Below are 23,211 nucleotides of genomic sequence, written 5' to 3' on the forward strand. Positions count from 1 at the left end.
AACAAAAGGGGCTCGTTTTCAAAAGAAAGCAAAAGATGTTAAATTCGTAGCATCAAAGGGTACAGATAAAATTGAGACTTTTGAAAACAAGTCAAACACCGATTTTGTACAACAAGTCACGATTTTAAAACGTAATAGTGATAACAATTTCACCCAACACACAAACGGGTGTGATGAAAAGGAAAGTACCCCAGGCTCTACGAATTCGACATCTGTTGGTCAATCTGATTCTCCTAAGTTTGTGGAAAGGAGAACATGTTTTAAATGTGGGGAGTTTGGGCATATCATTAAAAATTGCCCTAACCCTCCAAAGGATAAATTTGTTGAGAAGGCACCACCTGAAAAGATTCACCCTCAACGTCGTTCAGTTTCACCAAAACATGATAAACGAACAGTCAAAGAACAAGAAACGAAACAACGACGTAAGAACATAAAAACTATTGAAAAAGCCTTAAAATCTAAAGTTAAAACAGTAAAAGGGGAACCAAGTGTTTCACAACCAGTAAAACCAGAAGCTTCAAAAGCTGTTTACAACACTCAATCTGGTAGGCAAAAACAAACTTGGAAACCTAAGACGGGTGATAGTTCAGGGGGAGTAGTTGTGTTTGAGAATCATCAAGAAATTGAGATCACGTTTGTAGGTCCCTAAATCGGAGGATCGATTTTCACCACAAAATCCTTGTTTATAACAAACAAAGTTAAGTGTGCGGAATCCACTTAACTAAGCCAAATCAAACATAGAACAAAGAGAAGACAGTGGTTAACCAAAGAAACACAATCGTTTGATTAACTGGATGAGAATTCACAACTGATACAAACACAGTTTACACAAAGTGACCTTCAGGGTATTCTCTCATCTCTGAACTAAACTGTGAACTATCTGTGCCTATATATAGCAGCTGGGCTGAACAGCTTGACGAAACATAACTTGGGCTGACGAAACAGAAGTAATTAGCCCAATAAAAAGCCCAACAGTCAACGAATCACATCTTGACGAAACAAAACCATCTCTGTTTCGTCGACATGTGATTGACGAAACAAAGTGTTTCGCCAAGGCCTGCAATTTTGATAACTGTTTCTGCACAACAGATTGCAGAAACAGATGGCACAGATAACCTAATAACTTGACAGAAATACCCTCAATATGCCACATGCATTGTTTTAAAACCAAATACATAAACTAGGAGACAAACACGTCAGACACAAGCGGATAGGAGGATATCTGACTTGGCCGACTGCGAATACAGACTCGATGACTGATAAAGACCGTACAAAATACACATAATTACAAGACTAGTAACAGACACACAAAAAATGCATCAACAAACTCCCCCTTGTCTGTTGCTTGTCTTCGGTCTTCATATCTTTCTTCTTCAGTGACGTTCGGACCAGGAACTGCCCGAATGGATTCCCCTGTAATAGCAGTAGCAAGCAACGCGCTGAAACTTCTGTGCCTGGTGTGCGTCCTTGTCCTCATAAAAGATGTCGTGCCGGTACAATTTGGCGATGTCGGATGCAGACATATTCACCAGCCACATTGGATCCAATATCCTGAAGTTCTTATCATCATTGAAAACAATAACTGCCTCATGCGTGTCTGAATCATAGCACCATAAGCGCATATCACCAAGAAAATCCTGCTGCATCGGCATTAACGGAATCTTTTCAACCACTCTCACCGGCTCGTACATAAGCCTGTATCTCCCGGTGTTGGTTTCCGGATCAAGCGTGAACTTTATCTGTTGATGTCTGGGGAACTGAGGCTTGTAAGACTTGTCTTTCCACCCCGATTTCTTGTTCATTCGAATCAATCGTTTAAATAGCGTCGCACCATCAAATTTTTAGCGATTAATGAGATCTATCTTTGTCAAGGCAGCCACATCATAAAATGGCAAAGATAAGATGCTCAGAAGCGACCTAAAATACTGGATCCCGAACTCCCTCTTGATCGCAACACAGTGAATTTCCTTAACAAACATCCAACACAGTATTCGCCCACTTGGCTTAGCCTTTTCTAGCTGTAAGAAATCAACTTGTGTAGCCTCTGGAACTGGCTTTGAAACCATTGACAAAAACCGTTGACGCCACGCAACGAACGCATCTGTGGCATTCTCTGAAGTATCACGGTTTTTCAGGTGTTCATCAATATCTTCAACGTTGTCTTTCAACCAGTCCTCATCAAACGGAGCAAATTCGGTACCATCTTGTCTCACATATGATGATTTCTTCACATCACCTTCAAAGACAATCTCATCAACATTTTCAACATTCGCAGATTCCGGCTCACTCGGCATCTTTTCAATTTCCTCATCATCAACGTCTCGCATTGCTTTCAAAGTGATCAACTGTTGAGGCGTGAGATCATCAACAATCTCTCCCTCTTCAAGAGATTCTCCGGTAACCGGATGCACAACCTGCAACGCTAAATCAGCTGAACTAGGGACAGAGGGTGTACCAGCTAAAGCTTCAAGTAGTTGTTCTTCACCAACAGTTCTGCTGGATGTTCCTTGAGATGACCCTAGTGCTGATGGCTGATAGACAATTACAGCAGATGAAGTACCAGCTGGGGGCTGTTGTGGTGTAGCAGCTGAATCAGGATTCCCTTGATCCTCAGGATCTTCATCCCTTTTCTGCAGAATTTCTTGCTGCTTACACCTATCCTCCCACAAAGTAGGAACTCGTTTACGGAGAAAATCAAAGTTAGCACTCATCTTCCTGGCCCCTTCAAGTATTGTGGTATTCCGCGAGTCATACCACTCTTTTATCACATCGCATCTATTTCTCAGGTCTTCAGCCAATTTTTGGAGAACCGAACTCCTTCTATCCCTTTCAGCTTCGGAAGCTTTCATCCTTTCATTTTCAGCTTTAAGAAGATCGATCTCTGCTTGTTGGCGTTGGATAGTAGCTTGCTGTTCACCAACAGTAGCTTTCAACCTATCAATCTCTACCTGATGATGGATTTGATCATTCTTCGTGATACGAATAAAATCAGTCTGTCTTTGAATGCGGTCTGCTGCAGCCTCATATTGACGGAACAGAAAATCATTCTTTTCTTCTCGAGTCATCTCCGAGTAGATCCTTTGACGTTCACTACTAGGTTGTTGAGAAGTGGTTGCTCTGATTGCAGCAGCCATGGATTGTTGTGGAATAGGCTGCGGAGATACGGTTAGAGCTGTAGGAGGAGAAGAGACTACAGGTGGTTCTGGAATAGGAGCTTGTGGCACAGAACCTTGGGAGGAGGTACTCAAGTATCTCCGAGCTTTCTTTTTCTTCTGACGCTCTGCTGATTTTTCGGCTTTTCCTTTCCTTGCACGTTCTGTTTCAGGATCAGAAGGAACATATTCCGGATTATCTTCCTGCCTGATCTTCCTGTATGTTCTTACCCCGCGTTCATCCAGATACATCTCGTATCCAGGTTCAAGCAAGAGATCATCATCAGAGTCAGAATCAGCCTCATCATCACCACCGGCTGATGTGTCACCAGCTGGCACTCCCCCTGCTGAGGTACCACCAGCTGAAGTACCACCAGCTGATGTGCCACCAGTGGTTCCTACACTTGATGCACCAACGGCACCAGCATCACCACCATCACCACCTTCATCACCATCATCATCACTGTCCGATTCATCAGACACAACTGGTTCAGGACCAAACTTCTCACTCATCATTCTCTTTAACTCAGGCTCTTCATCATCAGATTGGCTATCTTCATGATGCCACTTGTTGTCTGCAGGAGCAACGTACGCTGTGTTATGAAGAGCACCAAATAATTTTCTTGGAGGAACGCTCTCCTTGTATCTTTTATGAGCTAAGTTCTTGATAAGTCGTAATGAGTTGAAGTTCATAGCTTCTATCTTCAGCACATCATTGTCTGCTTTTGGAAGACTTGGATGTTGAACATTCATTATCATCTGCAGAAAACGTGGATACATCCAATACTTGCTTCCAATGGTCCTGTTCTTTCCAGTTCTTGTCAGATTCTCCTTCATGTTCCCAAAGATGAACCCTGAAATGCTAAACGGTTTGTTTAGCACTAAGGCCACCATGAGACCCACGAGTTCGTTGCTAGCCATGTCGTAACCGGCCCGTTTGTTGCTCAAACACTGGATCAGAACGTGTAGCAGAAACTTGTATCTTAGCGGCAGATCACCCTTGTTAATTTGCATACTAAAGATATCTCTGGTGCATTTCATCCGTAATAAACAGCCTCGCGTACACCTAATCGGAACAGAAACTGGGGCGTCCGGACTATCTTGTAGCTGAAGAACTTCATTTAGAATATCAGGGGACACGACCACATCCACTTTTTCAACACTTCCACTGATGACTTCTTTACCATCAATCTGTCCAACATTCGCCGAATCCCAGAACGCCTTGACGAGAGACTTGTATACTGGCGTTGAGAACGTAACCGCATAGTTGATACGAGATTCCCGGATCCACTTGGTAATGTCTTTTAATTCAGTAAGTTTCTCCTCTAGGTCCAAGTAAGCAATCTGGTTATGGCGTTTTTCGGACATAATTTCCTCCTCTGTCTTATTTTCCTTTTTGGTTGTCGGCTTCCTTTTACCTTCTGTCACGACCCCCGACCCCATCCTGGCCGGAATCGGAAGCCGCGAGCAGTCCAGTGGTACCGGTGATTATTTTGAAAAACATTGCAGCGGAAATTTCATCAGGACCGTGAGTTAGGAAAAATATCAGAGTTTAGAAACACCTGATTTTATTTTAAAAGATGGAATAAATTCCATGTTTTACAGAGGTAGCTTTAATAAAAATAATATTTCTTAATTTGAAAATAAGCCACTTCTTGAAGTCCTTCAGTGTCGGATCCAATCCTTACTCCAATCTATTGTAATTACCTGAAACGCGTTTTAAAAAGATTTTGTCAGCGGGAAATACTGAGTGAGTTCATTCATTTTACTGAAAACGACATATTTGTTATAATTTACAGTATTAAGGGTTTTTACATATGTTTATTATCAACCAACATTCAAGAATAGGTATTTGTCACAGACCAGCTCTGTGACTGTGGTCATATCACCATTGGCTTGGCTGTCCCAATGAGTGACGTATGTCACATTTAGGCTCGCCCACCTAATGTGAAGGAAACAATAATAATAATACTGTGCACAATACCCCACATACCGGCTGTAATTTGGTGATTACATAAACTTAATCACTGTAATTATAACTCTGAAAATAATTTGAAATATTGTAAAACAGTTAATAAAAAGAGAATGACTCACAAATCAGCATGCAGTATTTGAATTAACAAGCTTCATGGTTCAGATTCTTCTGAGAATTTAGCATCTACTTTGATTGTAAGTGTATTAAGACTAATAATCCTAATTTAGGAAAGGATGCACACAAAACCGGGTTAATGATCAATACAGCTTTTACGATAACTCACGAGATCAAATTCTCACAATGAATGACAAAGTGCAATACTTCAACTCATTTATCGTATTAACGACAAACGACAAAGTATAATACTTCAACTCATTTATCGAATTATCGACAAACGACAAAGTATAATGCTTCAACTCATTTATCGAATTATCGACAAACGACAAAGCATAACCCAATATGGGTGGCACTTAGACATTCTTTGGATATATTGATCCCGGAAAATGAATCGTAATAGCGATCGAGTAATTACCCTGTATCGTAGCAGAATTCGTGATTGTGGGTGTTTTATAGTAAAACGGCTATAACTCGGAGTGTAAGACGAAATTTTCCGTCGTTCCAACTCCAGAAATCAAGTCCCACAGCCTACTATTTATAGCTGGAAAATCGTCCCCCTCGCGTGTCGCGACAGGAACATGTGCACCTGTCGCGTGGCGCGGGGAATACATTTTTAACATAAGGTTGCCACGTCTCTTGGTAGTCTAGCTGAGTCGACAATTCGTGAAAATTCGAATTATACGTAAAACTGTGATGATAATATCGAATGGGAAATGCCCCCCCTGAGTTTTAGGGGCCCTGATCCTGATTCTGATTGCTATGAAAATTTTAGGATTAGTGCAGAATTACTTGGGTGTCTCAATTAGGGTTTCCTATAGGGTAAAATAATAGATATGACTTTTGATAAAATAAAATAATAATAGTTTTGGGTAAATCACAAAAAGAGAATAAAATGGTGAGAAAAAGAAATGGACCCACTGTGTAACTTTAGGGTTCAACTAGAAGGACTCCTGGTATAAATTTTGGGTATAACTTTTGGGCTATTAAAAATATATTTTGCACTTGTGTTAAGTATAGTACCCCTAAATCAACCTTGTCCCGAAGTCCCGAGATGGAATCCAAACGAACTTAGTCGGGCAGAGCCTTGACATGCGTTATGGGACTCAGATCAATCGGAAAAGGAAGCGGTGATCGGGAGTTACAATACTTAAAACGGAACAAGGCTTTATTATTATTATTATTATAGGATTATATGAAAAGAATGGGGCGACAGACAGACATAGCAACGAAAAGAAAAGAAAAGAGTTTGAACAATTCTCAATTTGAAATGATAGGCAATATTTATACTAAATATAGGTGAAGGTTGGCGTGGAGGTTAAGCCTTGTTTCTTCTTATCCATATGAATATATTCATATTTTAGTATTAAATTTTATATTATTATTTCCTTGAGACACGTATCAATATGTAGGAAATTTTAAGAATTCATGTTGGACACGTAGTGATGGAAAGCATCCATTTCGTAATTTAGTTGGACTCGTCCAACTTCCCAATTTTCATTTTAGTTATTATTTTATTATTTTATTATTATAATTAATTCACATGCTTCACTTATTTGGCGCGTATAACTTATAAAATATAATGTTTTATAAAATAATAAATATGTTATTGGAACCAGAATATTTTTGTCTATATTTGGGTCTAAGTTTTATTAAAATAGAGTAGGTTCAAAATAAAATGTATTTTTATATTTTAATTATATGGTTCCTAGGCCTGTCTAGGAACTTCATATTTTTAATAGTCAACTTACTCGTAGACTACCCGTCTAATAATATAAGTTCTTATATACTTTTATTTTATTAGAAAGGTCACCCATATATAAGCCAATTAATTATATTATTTCAACCAATTATATAAAATAATGTTTAAAACTATTTAGGTTGAATATTTATATTAAAAATAAACTAGTTACTAGTTACTAGTGGTTAATAAATTTAACCAAACCTTATAATTTCTATGATAAAAATTGGTATGTTACATCCTCCCCACCTTGTTTTAAATCTCGTCCTCGAGATTTGGGCTACGATATTTCTTTTAGAGTTATGTTACTTTTTATCAAAAAGAATAATATTAAGGTAAATGATACCAAATCAAAATATCAAATTTGGTGACTATGAGTTGTACAATAGATAGGACTCAATGGTTCAACTGAATTAGTGTAAGAATTCGATGACAAATGAATGGGATGAAATGGTATAGTTTCCAAGGTGACTAGGTTCAGGCCAAAAGATATATGATAAATAGATTTTAAAATAAACGTGAAAGACTCTTTGGAATCAATAAAATTCTTTATCAAAAGAAATCTTACTTGATTGACATCTGAGGAAGACTTAGAATTGACGGGTTCAAAAAGGAAATAAAAGTATGAAAAATGATTTGTTAAATATTAAATTATGATATGAGAAAAATCAATGTGCTGACATGAGTGAATTGCAAAGATACACAAAAAGACCATAGAGTTAGTGTATTAGAGTTCCAAGTTGTTTTAATTTGTGAAACAATGTGATGGTATATTATTAGTGACTATATTTTTTTATACTATGTCATAGAGATGGAAATATTAATGAGAACAAGTTATTTTAACATGACCAACTATTATATTATATTATTAAAGCAAATGTAATATATTTTATTTGTTTCACATTTTTAATATATGTAAATGGTTACTACTTTCAAATAAATATTATTTTAGTATTTTTACTATATTATGTAAAACGATGAAATACAGATTTACAAAATACTATAGTGAAGTTATTACATTTACAAAATATTTAAGTATTATGATTTTGTAAAATAATTACTATTATTTATAAGGTTAAATGAAAGTTGTGAATAAAAGGGGTAAAATATTTATTGTACAAAAGTATTTGTAAATTTTTTTTGTAAATATATAGCACTTAATCGGTTAATTCTATTGTGATTACTTATTTTCATTTTGAAACCATAAAACGTTGTGAATGTTTTTACAAATGTTGTAAATAAGTGAAAACGAGAACTATATATTACAATGTTCTTTTAACTCAATGTAGTCGCTGACTACTATATTATTCTTATATGGTTATTTTCTTGCTAGAGTGTTATAGTACATAGTTACCACAAAATATGTGATACATAATTATTTATATAATTTTATTCGTCCCTCTAAAAATATGTCTTCTCTTTTTAGTACAAAGTAAAATATTCTTATATATAATTAAAATTTACTAAGTATGATGACTTTATTAATTAGTCATTATCATGGCGGATATTGGTTAGTGCTGCCTTGTTTAAGCATAGGTGGCCAGTCCATGCCTAACTAAGGCTAGGCTATTCAATACATGCCGCTGATAATAACTTTAGTATCTAAAAATAATACTAATACTATTACTATTATTACTAATATTAAATAATAAATGCACAAACTTAAATGAGAATATACTTTAAAATTTTATACGTAATAATTTCTTTACCTTAATGGTTTTAACCAAAATTTTAATTACAGAAATACTATATTGTAAGTTTCTATATATAATCAATTAAGTTTATACAATGTTTTTCGATTTAATGAAAGGTACGAATTATCACGAAAGGCTCGATTGGTTGTAAGGACTACGGAATTTAGGACATGAAATGGTGGATCATTATTTTAGCACATAATTGTGTTAAGATTGCTTTTATAAAATAAATCAATAAAGCGGATTTAATATAAATAAATAAATAATTAAATCTTAGATTAGCGCAATATTTAATTTTGTGAAAATGTCATTTACAAAGTGATCGTGATTAAAGAAATAATTCAGTGAAGTCGAAGGCCAAGAAAGCATGTTATGGTTCAAGAGAATTGAAGTGCTTGTCGGGACTATTTTTGATATGATTATAACAAAACCTATGTATGCTAAAGGAAATTGACTCGATATCAAAGAGTCAACGTTTTGCAATAACCGTGGTTTATAAATGCAAAGATCAAGTATAGTAATACGATATTTGAACTTTTGATAAAAATAATAATTTGGAATGAAGCCCTCCAGTGGTCTTTATAACTCAAACGAACCATATGCGCAACAAACAGTGCATGTGTAAGATGTGGAATTACCAAGAAATGAAATAAATCAATATTTGTTACTATGAAAGAAATCCTCATGATATGACGACTATTAGAGGAAGTAGAAATGCGAAAGTCACATTTTTATATGTAAAAGTCAGAATTTCAACGAAAAGAAATATAAAAACTTTAGCTGGAATTTCTTGTGATAATTGTTGTTAAATGACATTACCAGGGAATGTTGAATAAAATAAAATAGGGAATTTGCAAAGGGATATGACTCCTTTTGTAGTGCCAATAATTATGACTATAATTAGACTGTGCATTGATGGTTGTGAAATATTGTTCCAACGTACCTCAGCGATATTTTGATTGTTTGTAAGATCATGTGGCAAAGTGCCGATTTTTTAATTAGGAGTTCTGTTACTGATGGATTTAGCATAGGTGTCATCGTGCCTAATTTATATTTTTCAAAGGTCTTGCCTTGGAAGTTGTGTATGATAAACTTTGACGTCTGTGAACGTATAATTTAAGGTTCATGTGTTTTCTTGTGTATTAGCACAACTTTATATGCTTCTTACTTGCATTAATAGTCTATGGTAATGTTTTGGAAATTCTTATATTTTTGATGATATCTTAATTTTAAAGAGTTCTCATTTACGAGGTAGATGATCAAACGAAATAATGTTTGATATCGAAAAAGAGATTCCTGATAAAGAAATCTAGACACAGACGCTTGTGCTTTATTTCAAATTGTCAATCCTTATGGTTTTTGGAATTTCTTATAGATACACATATCTATATAATTATATATTTCACATGCTGTAATATACATACCCTTTATAAGGTTAATGTATTTAACAGATTCTTTATTTTCAAAAACAAGTCTGATATTAGGCCATGATACTTATTTAGGGAAATCTTGTCACTTGTTTGACATTTTATATACCCCATCTTACCCGGTTCGCGCCGGAGAGGCAATTTCAGTATATCCGGACAAGCTGGAGAGTCTGCTACTCTATACCCAGTTTTGCCGGAGAAAATTTTCTATTTCCCATAAATAGTATCTTTTCAAGATTTTAAAAGTGTCTCTTTTATTAGGACTTTTATCCAGAATCAAGGAAATTTGTATTTCCATAATATATCTTTATTCTTGACCAAGTAATACTAATAAACAAGAATAAATAGCAATTAAATGCGGTTGCCTGCTAGTCGTTATTCTTATTGAATACCAATTATACTTATTTATACTTATATAAGTAATTTTATCTTGAAATTTATATTAAGATAAAATTCTTAAGTTCAAGTCTAAATATCATTCAGAATGTTATCAGATAATATTAAGTTTCTAACTTTCCGTTTAAGCTTAGGTATTATTATTATAACATCTACTTGCTCTAAACTAGTGGCTTAGTTTATACTAAGGCATCTTTTCTTATGTTCAAGTCTAAATTCTATCAGATGTGCTACCAGTTAATAGCAATCTCCTAACTCTTTTATTTAAGTATTGTTATCACAACACTTATAGGCTTAAAGCAGTGGCTTAGCTCTGATACCACCTTTACTGTCACGACCCCCGACCCCATCCTGGCCGGAATCGGAAGCCGCGAGCAGTCCAGTGGTACCGGTGATTATTTTGAAAAACATTGCAGCGGAAATTTCATCAGGACCGTGAGTTAGGAAAAATATCAGAGTTTAGAAATACCGGATTTTATTTCAAAAGATGGAATAAATTCCATGTTTTACAGAGGTAGCTTTAATAAAAATAATATTTCTTAATTTGAAAATAAGCCACTTCTTGAAGTCCTTCAGTGTCGGATCCAACCCTTACTCCAATCTATTGTAATTACCTGAAACGCGTTTTAAAAAGATTTTGTCAGCGGGAAATACTGAGTGAGTTCATTCATTTTACTGAAAACGACACATTTGTTATAATTTACAGTATTAAGGGTTTTTACATATGTTTATTATCAACCAACATTCAAGAATAGGTATTTGTCACAGACCAGCTCTGTGACTGTGGTCATATCACCATTGGCTGTCCCAATGAGTGACGTATGTCACATTTAGGCTCGCCCACCTAATGTGAAGGAAACAATAATAATAATACTGTGCACAATACCCCACATACCGGCTGTAATTTGGTGATTACATAAACTTAATCACTGTAATTATAACTCTGAAAATAATTTGAAATATTGTAAAACAGTTAATAAAAAGAGAATGACTCACAAATCAGCATGCAGTATTTGAATTAACAAGCTTCATGGTTCAGATTCTTCTGAGAATTTAGCATCTACTTTGATTGTAAGTGTACTAAGACTAATAATCCTAATTTAGGAAAGGATGCACACAAAACCGGGTTAATGATCAATACAGCTTTTACGATAACTCACGAGATCAAATTCTCACAATGAATGACAAAGTGCAATACTTCAACTCATTTATCGTATTAACGACAAAGGACAAAGTATAATACTTCAACTCATTTATCGAATTATCGACAAACGACAAAGTATAATGCTTCAACTCATTTATCGAATTATCGACAAACGACAAAGCATAACCTAATATGGGCGGCACTTAGACATTCTTTGGATATATTGATCCCGGAAAATGAATCGTAATAGCGATCGAGTAATTACCCTGTATCATAGCAGAATTCGTGATTGTGGTTGTTTTATAGTAAAACGGCTATAACTCGGAGTGTAAGACGAAATTTTCCGTCGTTCCAACTCCAGAAATCAAGTCCCACAGCCTACTATTTATAGCTGGAAAATCGTCCCCCTCGCGTGTCGCGACAGGAACATGTGCACCTGTCGCGTGGCGCGGGGAATACACTTTTAACATAAGGTTACCACGTCTCTTGGTAGTCTAGCTGAGTCGACAATTCGTGAAAATTCGAATTATACGTAAAACTGTGATGATAATATCGAATGGGAAATGCCCCCCCTGAGTTTTAGGGGCCCTGATCCTGATTCTGATTGCTATGAAAATTTTAGGATTAGTGCAGAATTACTTGGGTGTCTCAATTAGGGTTTCCTATAGGGTAAAATAATAGATATGACTTTTGATAAAATAAAATAATAATAGTTTTGGGTAAATCACAAAAAGAGAATAAAATGGTGAGAAAAAGAAATGGACCCACTGTGTAACTTTAGGGTTCAACTAGAAGGACTCCTGGTATAAATTTTGGGTATAACTTTTGGGCTATTAAAAATATATTTTGCACTTGTGTTAAGTATAGTACCCCTAAATCAACCTTGTCCCGAAGTCCCGAGATGGAATCCAAACGAACTTAGTCGGGCAGAGCCTTGACATGCGTTATGGGACTCAGATCAATCGGAAAGGGAAGCGGTGATCGGGAGTTACAATACTTAAAACGGAACAAGGCTTTATTATTATTATTATAGGATTATATGAAAAGAATGGGGCGACAGACAGACATAACAACGAAAAGAAAAGAAAAGAGTTTGAACAATTCTCAATTTGAAATGATAGGCAATATTTATACTAAATATAGGTGAAGGTTGGCGTGGAGGTTAAGCCTTGTTTCTTCTTATCCATATGAATATATTCATATTTTAGTATTAAATTTTATATTATTATTTCCTTGAGACACGTATCAATATGTAGGAAATTTTAAGAATTCATGTTGGACACGTAGTGTTGGAAAGCATCCATTTCGTAATTTAGTTGGACTCGTCCAACTTCCCAATTTTCATTTTAGTTATTATTTTATTATTTTATTATTATAATTAATTCACATGCTTCACTTATTTGGCGCGTATAACTTATAAAATATAATGTTTTATAAAATAATAAATATGTTATTGGAACCAGAATATTTTTGTCTATATTTGGGTCTAAGTTTTATTAAAATAGAGTAGGTTCAAAATAAAATGTATTTTTATATTTTAATTATATGGTTCCTAGGCCTGTCTAGGAACTTCATATTTTTAATAGTCAACTTACTCGTAGACTACCCGTCTAATAATATAAGTTCTTATATACTTTTATTTTATTAGAAAGGTCACCCATATATAAGCCAATTAATTATATTATTTCAACCAATTATATAAAATAATGTTTAAAACTATTTAGGTTGAATATTTATATTAAAAATAAACTAGTTACTAGTTACTAGTGGTTAATAAATTTAACCAAACCTTATAATTTCTATGATAAAAATTGGTATGTTACACCTTCTTTCGGTGCCATCTGCAATTTGAAAACGTCCACAAAAGTAACAATCACTTACATATACATTTGGACATGTATGGATACAAGTTCATGTATCCATTTGACAGACAGACTGTCAAACCATGTCCACTGTGAACAAATTGCAAACTGTAAAATTTTCTAAGGCATGGTCGGCGAAACAGAAATCATTGACGAAACAGAAGATGGTTTGACGAAACAGAGCCTGATTGTTGACCAAATCTGTTTTGTTGAACCACTGTGATTCGTCAAAAGATCCTTTGACGAAACAGAAATTGCGTTTGACGAAAGAGAACTTGGTTGTTGACCAGTTCTGATTCGTTGACCCTTTTGATTCGTCAACAATGTCTTTGACGAAACAGAGGAATGTTTGACCATCTCTGTTTCATTGACTTTTTGATTCGTCAAACTTGTGATTCCCCAACTGTCTGTTTCCCCAAATGTCTGATTCACCGACATTCAGATTCGCCGGAGTTAGGGTTAGAAATTTTTGGGTGTTTCGCCGAATGGGATTTAGAACAAGAGCAAATCAACACAACTTGTAAACGATTACATGACAAACCCAAACCAAGTATAGATTATGTCCAGAAACCGATGGAGATGTGATTTTTGGTCAAAAATCGTTCAATACCTTAATACCCATCCCAAACATTCATCCCCTGTTTTTCTATTCAAACCCAAACTCAAAACAAATCCCAAACAAACATATAAACACTTAGATATAATACATTTAAAGGAAGATCACATCAAGTTCTGCATCAAATACAACATATTAAAGCAAATAAGTTCACAGAGGGGTCTCCGACGGTTTCCGGTGAAAACCGACAGTGCACAATACGGGAATCATAATCATAAACATGTTTGCACCTTAGAAACTTGAAGATATTCGATGAAAAACTGATGATTTTAGTGAGAAATAAGGTAACCGAAGGTATGGGTTTTGGGTGTCTGGAGAGAAGATGAACAGATGGAACTTGAGTGTTTTGAAAAAGTGAACAAGTATTCTGACATGTTAGACTTTTATACACCGACCCACCTTTTTGGCGAAACAGAAGTTGACGAATCACAATGTGGGCTTTGACGAAACTGACATTGGGCTTGACGTGGGCCTTTGAATTTAGCCCATGACGAAACAGACCGTGGGCTTCTGTTTCGTTAACATCTTGACGAGACAGGCTGTTTCGTCAAAACACAAAACAAATTTATCAAAGGTTGACCAAGAATCAAACTTTGACTTTGACCAATTTCTGTTTCGTCAAAAGCAGTTTGTTTCGCCAACCAAGTTTTTGATTCGTCGACTTCTGTTCCAAAATCACCAAGGCATGAAAAATCTTGCATACTGCACACAGGTTTTAGCAATTTACCATTTTGACATTAGTTTGAATTTTCAAAAACAAGGATGATTTATGAAGAAGGTTTCAGGCTTCCGGTCATAAACACCAAGCAACATCTTTGGCATAATCAAAAACAAACTTAAACACTAAACTACAAATAATTCTTAAAACGTTGAAAACTAAACTAAATGCAATTGAAATTGACAAGATAAACAACTGTACAGATGCAACTTTTGCGAGTTTCAAGGATAAGGAATCATACCAGCTTATAGTCTTAGTCAACATGATTTGATTTCTATTTAAAGTTCTTGATAAGTATACTACCTCGATTATCGATATTGTTGTCCACATAAACTCATGCTTATCAAACGTAATCACACTTAGGAGATACGCTTTACGGTAAGAGTTATACTTACAAGTCGATGTGAATCCACTTAACGACACATTCCCGTATCAAGGTATGCACGAGCATTCATCTTACCGGTGAGTATACCGATTATCATCTGTTTGACCGTATAAGATGTGAGATACTCACTTATTTTGATATGAAAACCAAGCCCTATGTGATAGAATCACTTATTGATGAGGAACTTGATTTTCGATGCATGAGGGCACAGGAGTAAGTCCGTGAACAGGTCAGTACTTTCGTACAACAGAGAGACGAACTTGACTCCCGGATAAATGTGATATTTTATCACTTATTTGTTTGGACATGTGATTGTTTATCACTTATTGAGGTCGGATGCAATATGTACACGTATGTATGGTATCATGGAAGATCTAGACTTGCGTCCCCGTTATTTACCGGTAAAAGATACAACCATGATACCCAGATGATAAGCAGCATAAAGACCGAATATCTCAGAACCTCGGCAATCTATCAAACGAAATTTCGGTACCAAGACCATATGCCAATGAATGGTTCCCATCTGACTTGAAGTCTGTTAGGTTTGTATCATCCTGCACATTTTAGTTTGATTGTGAGCCTACTGATACATCGTTAGAAAAGATACTTATCATTTGTTTAACGATTTTTAAACATGTTGACCGACCACACCAGTGAATATCATCACCTTCCTTTTTCCAAGAAACTCATTTTTGGTTTTTCTATTTTTTTTTTTTATTTTTGAATTTTTCAAATGAAAAGGCAGAATCATAAAGACATTTTTTTGGATTTTTGAGTTTTTCTAATGTTTTTGTATTTTCTTGAAATTTTCTCCCCCTAAAATGCTAAAAGATTACGAAAATGAAAATCTTTTTGTATTTTTCGAATTTTGAAAGAAAATATTTACAAAAACGATTAGCCAAAGTGGTTTACTCGGGTATCACCTTAATGCCGTTGACCAAAAGTAGATACTCAAACCGTGATTTATCAAATGCTTTTGTAAACAGGTCGGCACGTTGGTGATCGGTGGGGATATGAACAACATCGATTAATCTTTTGTCAAAACAATCACGTATGAAGTGATATTTAATTTCGATGTGTTTAGTCTTGGAATGCTACACAGGATTTCTAGTGATCTGTAAGGCAACATTGTTATCAACAAAAATAGGAGTAGATAGGAATTCAAAGCCGTAGTCACGCATTTGTTGTTGTATCCACAAGACTTGGGAGCAACAACTGGAGGCAACAATGTATTCTGCTTCACAGGTTGATGTAGCAACACATGTTTGCTTCTTGCACTGCCACGTAACCAGGCGACTTCCTAAGAACTGACATCCTGCTGTTGTTGATTTGCCGTCAATTTTGCAACCGCCGAAATCAGAATCACTGTATGCAGTTAAATCAAAGCTATCATCCCTAGGGTACCAAAGACCGGTGTCTGGACATCCCTTCAAATAGCGAAAAATCCTTTTTGCAGCTGACAAATGGGAGGCCTTCGGATTAGCTTGATATCTTGCGAGCAGGCACGTTGGATACATGATGTCAGGCCTCGAAGCAGTAAGATACATGAGAGATCTGATCATGGCACGATAATAGGAGGAGTTGACGCTTTCACCCTTCAAATCCGGAGTAATCCCGTGATTCTGCGGAAGTGGGGTACCAATGGGCGTTGCATCTGACATCTGGAACTTTTCCAGCATAATGGATGAATATCCCAGACTCGGTTTGCTGAACTTATAGGCCCAAAAAGAAATTTATCTCCCCCATAGCGCTCATCTCGAACTTTTCCTGCATAATACGCTCGAATTGCCTGTACAAAGATTCGTTAGTAGAACCAAATATGATATCATCAACGTATACCTGCACCAGCAGAAGATCTCCATTTTGTTCTTTGATAAAGAGGGTGAAATCAATAAGACCTCGTCGAAATCCATTCTCCAGAAGATAGTTGGATAGGGTTGCGTACCAAGCTCTAGGTGCTTGATGTAACCCATAAAGAGCTTTGTTGAGCAACCAAACCCGATCAGGATGGACAGGATCTTCGAAACCTGGAGGTTGTTCGATATACACCTCTTCTTGAACTATCCCATGAAGAAAAGCACTTTTGACATCCATCTGATAGACTTTGAATCCTTTAAATGAAGTGTAAGCGAGAAAGATCCGAATAGCTTCCAGACGTGCAACTGGTGCATAAACTTCATTGTAGTCAATCCCCTCGATCTGACGGAATCCCTAAACGACCAATCTTGCCTTGTTATGAATAACCACTCCACGATCGTCCTTCTTGCATTTGAAAACCCATCGAGTGCCAATTTTCTTGTAGTTTTCTGGTCTTTCAACAAGCTTCCAAACACCAAGCTTTTGAAATTGCTGTAGTTCCTCCTGCATGGCTTCAACCCAAGCATTATCCTTTAAGGCTTCTTTCCACGATTTAGGTTCTTCTTGTGATACATAACACGCGAAGGACCAATCATTCTGAAGACCAGATTCTCTAATGGCTGAATACAAACCAGCATTCTGGTTGTTTCTCAGCTGATTACGCGTCTGCACACCGCGATGGACATCTCCTATAATATTCTGCTGGGGATGGGTATAATGAATCCTCATTTCAGGATTTTCTGGCACACATGCATTGATACCCAAATTGTTAAGATTAAGATCAACAACCAACTCCACACCGGGAATGTGTGTAGAGGTGGATGCATTCCCTTCAGTAGTGTCTACATTCTGCACATGAGGTGTATCAACAGAGGCACCTTGAACAGGAGCAACTGGAGCTGAAGATCCTTCTGCTGCATCATGATATTCATCATCTTCCGAAGACTCATTGTAATCAGCAGCATCTTCAAATACCTCATGTTGAACCGTATTGTTAACCGATGAAGAACCTTGTGGGTCAACAAGAACAGGTCTAACCAATGGCGAGACAGCAGCATTGTCACTTTCAAATAACATTCTAACAGCTGCTGATTCTTCGTCAAAGGTTGGCAGATTGAAGGAGTCAAACAGTCCATCATAATCGAACATCCACGGATCACCTGGAGCCCTAACAGGACTCGTGTACCTTTGAACTCTAACTTCACTCCATAGCTCAATCTTTTTGGTAGCCAGATTCCAAACACGAAAATTCGGAGTAGCATATCCAAGGAAGAAACCCTCGATAGCCTTCGCTCCAAACTTTCCATCCGGCTCAATCATAGTACATGGAGCACCAAAAGGTTCTAGGTAAGAAAAATCCGGTTTCCTTTTCTGAAGGAGTTCGAAACAAGTTTTGCCATGTCTCTTTACTGTAAGAACTCGGTTTAGAGTATAGCATGCAGTCGACACAGCCTCCCCCCAGAACTAAACAGGGAGTTCCGACTCTACTAACATTGTTCTTGCAGTTTCGATTATCGTTCGATTCTTCCTCTTCGCGACACCATTTTGTTGTGGAGTGTAACGAGAACTGTATTCATGAAGAATGCCTTTAGAAGTACAGAACTCATCCATAACTTGATTCTTGAATTCGGTACCATTGTCGCTTCAGATCCTCTTCACTTTCAACGAATAGAGATTCTCCAACATATTAAGAAGATCCTTGAGGATGCCAGGAGTTTCACTCTTGTGTGCCATGAAGGATACCCAAGAAAATCTAGAATAGTCATCTGTAACCACTAGACAATAAGCATCTCCGAAGGCTGTCTTGTGCTTCATAGGTCCAAAAAGGTCCATATGAAGACGTTCGAGAGGCATGCTGACAGTGTTGATTTTATTCAAAGGGTGAGACTTCTTTGTTTGCTTCCCTTTTTGGCACGAGACACAGATATCTTGTAAATGAAAACTTCTCACAGGCACACCATTCACAAGATTGTTTTTCACCAAATGGTTCATTTTCCTCAAGTGAATGTGCCCCATTCTTCTGTGCCAAGATATAGACTCCTTTTCTATGGCTTTCGAGACAAAGCAAGTGACTTGTGCATATGTTGTAATCGCTTGGCTCATATCGAGAATATACAGATCATTAACCCTCGGAGCCGATAAGAGAATCCATTCTTGTGGAATTTTGAACCCAGGTTTAAGCACATAACAACCGGCATCATCAAAATGCACGGTGAACTTTTTATCGCAGATTTGCGACACACTGAGAAGATTATGATCAATTTGACAAACATAATTGATCTTATCGAAGCATACAATACCACTGGAGATACTTCCCTCTCCAGTGATGTATCCGCCTTTGTCTCCCGCAAATGCGACAGAGCCTCCTCTAATATTTCTCACGTCGTATAGAAGCCGTAAGTCGCCAGTCATGTGCCTGGATGCCCCACTATCAACAATCCAAAGACTATTAATAGTTCCTCCTGGAATGTCACACCCCGACCACGTAAAAGAACAAAACGTGGCGGAAACGTCGGGGATTGTTGTAACAGAATCATTGTTTCACAACCATGGATTAAACAAATTTCGTTTTATTGAATTAAATGAGTTACAATGTCTTAACAATAAAGAAACATAACAAAAATTAACTAGTCTTGCATCTTTTAATGTCACTAAGGTCTCGTCCAATCCTATGTGAGCATGCATCAATATCATCATCAAATATCATCAACTATTGTACCTGAAACACATGTGAAAATACGTCAGTATAAAAATGCCGGCGAGTACATAGGTTTTATGAAAAATAGGATCCATGACTTAGGTTTAAGAAAATGTTTAACCAAAAACTTGTCATGAATCCAGTTTAAGCGTTTGCTTTTATAAAACGTTTGAAAATCGATGATAGATCTGTATAGTTAAAAGAATGATGTAAAGTTAAATGAATAACCAAGTAAAAATGAGTTTGTATAAAACAAACTGTTTTATAAAACAATGTCTTGTGAAAAATATGTTATTTGTGTAAAAATGTATAAATCCAAATGAATGATTTAAATAACGCTACACCATGTAATATAATACAAGCACTTATATATAGGAAGTACCAGCGGCGTATCCACCATGCTTGTATCACATTACACACGTCTCGTTACTCAAATCACTTACCTACATAAACCACCAATGTAAATTGCCCATGTCTAAACCGTTGTCAAATGTCAATCAAGTATTGTGTAAACAAAATGTCATGTATGGCAAGTGAAATATGTAACAACCAAACCATAGGTAAGAATGCACAAACAATGTACTAAGTATGCGACGGATGGACATACATAGCATGATACCAAGTATAAGATGTCTTGTAAAACGATGTACTAAGTATGATGAACATACATAGCATGAAATGTTATGTAAAACGATGTACTAAGTATGCACACAATGGGCATACATAGCAAAAACATAATGAAATCATGTACTAATAGTGTACTAATGAACATAGCAAGTATATGATATAAAAGCATGAAATCATGAAAGTAACAAGTAGGCACATGTGTTTCACCCCAAAATGTTTGAAAAACAGTAAAAGAGGGGTCTATGTACTCACTTGAGGGTGCTTAGAAGTCTTAGGATAACCACCAAGCAAAGCTAGAAGATCACGGAATCAAACGGCACCTATATAGGTATCTACATTAATAAACGGACCTATCGGAGGATTGGGTAGTACAAGGGTTCGTAAACCAAATAAGTATGGGAACTTATGTAATATGGTTTAACAAAGCCTACGTACTAAAATGAAACCTATCCTAAGTGCTTTTGACCCATTACGACCCGTTTAGGTAGCTTACGCCACTTTAACGCGTCGTTTACGTAAAACGCGTTTGGAATGCCTAACTAGTCCTATGACAAGCAAGATATGCCTTAACATGTTTAATGTTGTTGTTAAATCAGTTTAGATGTCAAAAATTTCGTTACATAGACATAAAATGAATTTATGCGTAAGAAGGGCATTTTGGTAATTTACCTAAGGCATATAAACTACCTATCATATAACTAACTAGACATCGTGACCATAAGGTATAACCTCGGAAGGTTATTCCCTATACAACTATGGTCACCTAATGTGTTTGGTCGGATCCTAAAGATCGACCAATGGGTCGGGTTCGTAAGCATAAGCAATTGATTAGATCGCTTACCTTTACGACCCTAAACAAGCACAAATCTAAAAGAGACGAGCTAAACATGCTAGAACATGTTTAGTAAAGTTAGAAAACAGGTTTGGTATTAAAACAAACGGTTTTAATACCCTAGAGTAGTTTGGTTACAAAATACGCGAGAAAACGCATTTTGGCCGAAACTACGACTCGTCACTGAGCCTAGATAACGTGGTAATCAGTAGGTATAGTTACTAGGGACTATAACCATCGTGATTACGCTCACGTTATGAAGTTCAAACGAACTTCGCATTGACCATAAACTGGTTAATGCAGAAAGTCAAACGCAGTTTGACTTTAACGCTAAAACGAATGAAAAACGCGAAAGAATACTTACAGAAGGTCCCCGCAAGATTCGAACCCGATTCACTCTCAGGTAGGAAGCATATACTTCCACTTAGAGAGTGTAGAATCAGATTCAAATGTGAGGAAGAATGAAATGGGTGAGGGGTATTTATAGATTTCCTTGAACCGTTAAGATCGTTCGTCGAAAAACGTGATTTGATCTAGACCTTACATGTGGGCACATGGTTTTCAAAAACCATGGGAGCCCCTAATGTGGACTATGTTCATTGAATACCATCCCATGGTTTTGCAAAACCATGGGTGAAAACCATTAACACTTCAAAATGGACTAGGTTCATTGAATCTGCCAGAAATTTCAAAAATGGTCCCTACACTTGTAAAACTTGATTTTTTTGGCACTTTTAAACCCCTTTAACCTCATTTCAAGGCTCTAAAATGATATTAAAGTATAGGGAACTTAAAATATGCTCAAAGACATCACGGATGTCGGTTCGTTTGGTCGTACGGTTGCGTTATTCGCTTAATTACGACGGGAGTCGTAACGAACGCAAAAACGATCCAAATTAAGCGACGAATGGAATTTATCATACCAAACACTAAAATGAAATATTTTAATGCTTACATAAATTTTTGGATGTCCGGAAGTATTCAGAACGTAAAATATGCGCGAAAATGCAAACTTATGCACTTTTTGACGCTTTTAGTCCCTGAATGAGCATAAAGTTTATTTTTGCGCACCAAACACCTCAAAGCCTATTTCTAAGCTATGTAAAGGATATTTAGGGCATATTTAACTTATGATCAAGTTCCGGAAGGTCTGTTACAGTACAAATTGACATACTTTCGTAGTTTGTCGAATTTAGTCCCTGTAAGGGAATAAACTTGATTTCGGCATACCAAACCATTCAAAACTTATTTCTAAGTTATGTAAGGGTTATTTAAGGTATGTTAAGCCTATTTCACTGTTCCGGAGTGTTTGTTGCATTAAACTGGTTATATTTACGCATCAGATCGCGTATAACCTTCCAGAAAGCGATTTAAAGCCCGAAATCGAACAAGAATTGATATGTGCAAAAGATACACATGTTTATACAAATCCCAACTATGAAATACAATATTTCATTGGTTTGGTATTTGTTTGATGGTCGTGGTGACACAGGTGTCATTGTCTCCCCTACTTTAGGAAATTTCGTCCCGAAATTTATTCGTAGGAGTCTATTTTGTGACTTTGTGTCAAATAGCCACCAAAGATATGCAAGGCAATATCCTGTCATTTCCTTAACGGAGACTCTTCAGAAATGGAAATGAAGGAAAAATCAGGGATATTCATTTCCCTTCGAGGGAAAATTTTCAGAAACGAAAAATGCACAGAATGAGTCATTTTCCTTAATGGGTATCCTTTAGAAACGAAAATGCACGGAATGAGTCATTTTCCTTAATGGGTATCCTTTAGAAACGAAAATGCACGGAATGAGTCATTTTCCTTAATGGGTATCCTTTAGAAACGAAAATGCACGGAATGAGTCATTTTCCTTAATGGGTATCCTTTAGAAACGAAAATGCACGGAATGAGTCATTTTCCTTAATGGGTATCCTTTAGAAATGAAAATGCATGGAATGAGTCATTTTCCTTAATGGGT

Source organism: Helianthus annuus, chromosome 11, assembly GCF_002127325.2.
Source record: "Helianthus annuus cultivar XRQ/B chromosome 11, HanXRQr2.0-SUNRISE, whole genome shotgun sequence".
Taxonomy (NCBI): Eukaryota; Viridiplantae; Streptophyta; class Magnoliopsida; order Asterales; family Asteraceae; genus Helianthus; species Helianthus annuus.